The following is a 3227-nucleotide window of genomic DNA, read 5'->3' on the forward strand; positions in this document are numbered from 1 at the left end:
ATTTTTGGAAGACTCTCCAAAAGTTACAATGTGCATCCTTAACGTTGGGATTGCCAACTGTCCAAGGAGAAGGGTTCAGAGGATGGGTGATAAGCCTGGGCTATATTAAGGACTGACAGAGGAGGCTGTAGATTCAGATAGACAAGAAGAGAAAATAAAATTTCAGGCTCAGTCAGGTCAACATCTTCTCATTAGCCATCTTATACTTGCACACACTACCCTTAAGCTCCCTAAGCTTGAACAAAAAAATCTGAAAATTTTTGACTGTCTAATTGATGGCAAAAGTGTTCAAGGTTGAATTCAAAGTGTTGAGGGAACACTTTGGACTTTCAACATTTAAACAATGCATATAAACCAACCTGTAATCAATGAAAATAAGAAGTAAATGCAGAATGTCTTAATTTGGGTTCCTCAGAAAACTAAGTATGAAACAAAGTATTCTATGTGAATACTCTAAAGAGAGGGATCCAGAAAGCACAAGTGGAAGCAAAGTGACACCAACCCAGACAGGAGACAGCCAACTGACGGATGAGTTATTAAATTGGCCATCTTTATGTGGGACTGATTGCTCAATCCTGCAGGACTATATGGGACCTTGTATAAAATCTGGGAGTAGAAATGGGGAAGTCATCATCTCCCAAATGCCACTAGTTCAAAGTTTATCCCCCAGAACATTGACATCCCATGCCTCCAGATTACACACATGTATCTGTGAACTATTGCTGCAACAATACTTCATAGCCCACAACTCCAAAATTTTGAAGTGGCATACAAAACAGATACTAATTTTTCTCCCTCCTGGATCTGTGGGTTAGCTGTCCATACTCTGCTTCAGACTGTGTATGGATTGGGTTCAAGTCTATTCCATATGCCTGTCTTTTTTGGAAAAGAAATTTCCTGGCATTCCTCCTACTAAATGGCAGAAACAGAGGCCAAGTCAAACTACACAAACACATTTAAAGCCTCTGCATGCATCCCACGCTCTTACAGTCCATTGGACAATGCAAGTCACATAGCCAAACCCAAAGTCAACAAGACAAAGATAAAATCTCCATCTCTTCTACTGGGAGGCACTAAAAATAAAACCACTCAACAATTAGTTTCAATTACAGGGAAGGAGTGAAGATTGAGAGCCATCATCTAATCTAATCCAATCCACCAAGCACATGCAGGCACCAAGTGCATTTTTGAGAAATTTACACTAAGGTATCAACACAGAAGCTCCAGAGATGCAGTACTTTCAGGCTGAAACTGCATAAAGCTGTTTGCCTCAACAGTGGGAAGAAAAGGAAACAGTGAGGTTGAGAATATTTAGAGTGATCCAAAAAGATGTCTGAGGCATAGAGTCATCTGTGATATTTCTTAGTTTTATAACATGACCAGGATAATTATTGCATTGTGGTGTGTAAGAAGGAAGCTCTACTGGGAGTTCACTCTCCACTTTTTCCTATGTAGGTGGAAGGGGAATGGCCATCATGAATTAAAGCAAGAAATCATCATTTCCTCACAATGCTCTCTTAGGAAGTTTGGAAGTAGAGTTAAGGAGACGTTTGTGTCCCTCTTACAAGAAATGAGTTGTTAACCAAGGCTCTGATGTCAACTAGGGGACTACCTTTTCGGAACCATATGCCCATTAGTAGACCAGTTCTCTCTCCCTAACACCTTGACTTGGAATAAGAAATTTTAAGACAATATACCCTGGTTGCATATTTTAAACAAATCATATTTTAAACTCCTCTGGGGCCCAATCAAAGCATTTCATTTTTACCTTAAACATACCTCTTTTGCCATTTTGGAATGAAAGAGAGAATGGTTTCAACAATCTTAAATTGGTTTTTCTGGGATTTCAAGTCCTAGGTCCTCATTATAAGTCTCTGGGCATCATAAAATAAAACTAATCAATCTCTTTTCTACCCAGAAAGTTTTCAAGACTTAAAGCAAATTCATAGTCAATCACAATTTCCAAGTACTTGTCTATAAGATGCCAAACACATAATATCTGGAAATATTATACATAAGCACTTGATTTGTTTGGACACAAATAAATTTAATATTGTGTATCTTCCTATGAATTGATTCTATATGAGGATGGATTCAAACATGCATATTCCTAAAACAAGCAAAAGTAGAACCCGTGACATTTGTTAAGATGTTGAAATTCACTATAATGCCATACTATTCTCCTCCTTAAAATATGGCCTTTCCATTGACTTGTTCAAGAGAATTTCATCACAAATCTAAGTACTTTAATAAATACTATGAAACAATAGAAAAAATTCTGTTTGTGTTTCCTTTTCTGGGAAGAAATTTCATGACTTTTAAAAGACTACCAAAAGAGCCTAAGTTCCATTAAAAGATTACAAACACTTGAATTTGGTGGTAGCTCAGTTATATAATCTGAAGAAGGCCACAATGTGCCCTATATGGGACAAAAATGGAACAGGATTCATGAAAATTTGTCACTGAATTAAACAACGTGACATCTCTAAAACGTCTATTGTCTTATGAAAAACCAGACATTTTTTAGACCTGTATGAGACACAAACATGGTGGCAGCTCAAAGAACAATGGTTTCTCCAGAAATCCTGTCTGTGCTCTTCTCCAACAAAAGACTCCTTCTCTTTGGCACTTGATCCAAGCCAAGCAAGTCAAAATCATTCCCTGAGATTTTTCAGGCTGAAACCAAGAGAACAATACTCCTTTTATTCTTTGGTTACTCTTTTGATATGATGTGAGCCCAACAGGCAGGTCAACTTATACCCAGCATGTCTAATCTCACAGAGAAGGAGGAGGGAATGGAGCTAACATCCAGAAGGAAGCAAAAGCAAGAGGTTGAAAGAATCTTACTTCTGTTGAGGCACTACTTGCTTTGTCCCCTCCCTATCCCAGACACATGAGCTACTAAATCCTCTTTGTCTACTTCATGTTTTTGTCACTTGCAACCTAAAGAGTTCTGACCTCTGCTCAGCATTAGCTCAAGCAGTTATATTTATTTTCAAGCCACTTCTCAATAAGGAACGAAGATTTTTATCTCATCACAATAATTACTGTAGAAGTTGTTACCATATAAAAAACAGACAACCGCCCTGGCATGTTGTTAGCACAGCTCACCCTCTAAGTGACTTGCCTCCATAGACAAACCTCCTAGGAAGAAAAATTTCACATTCATGTCTAAAAACAATGGCAAATTATCACAAATCATAGGCCTTGGCAGCTCTCAACAGGTT

The sequence above is a fragment of the Otolemur garnettii genome, unplaced genomic scaffold (genome assembly GCF_000181295.1).
Source record: "Otolemur garnettii isolate 467f Iridium unplaced genomic scaffold, OtoGar3 scaffold00013, whole genome shotgun sequence".
Classification (NCBI taxonomy): Eukaryota; Metazoa; Chordata; class Mammalia; order Primates; family Galagidae; genus Otolemur; species Otolemur garnettii.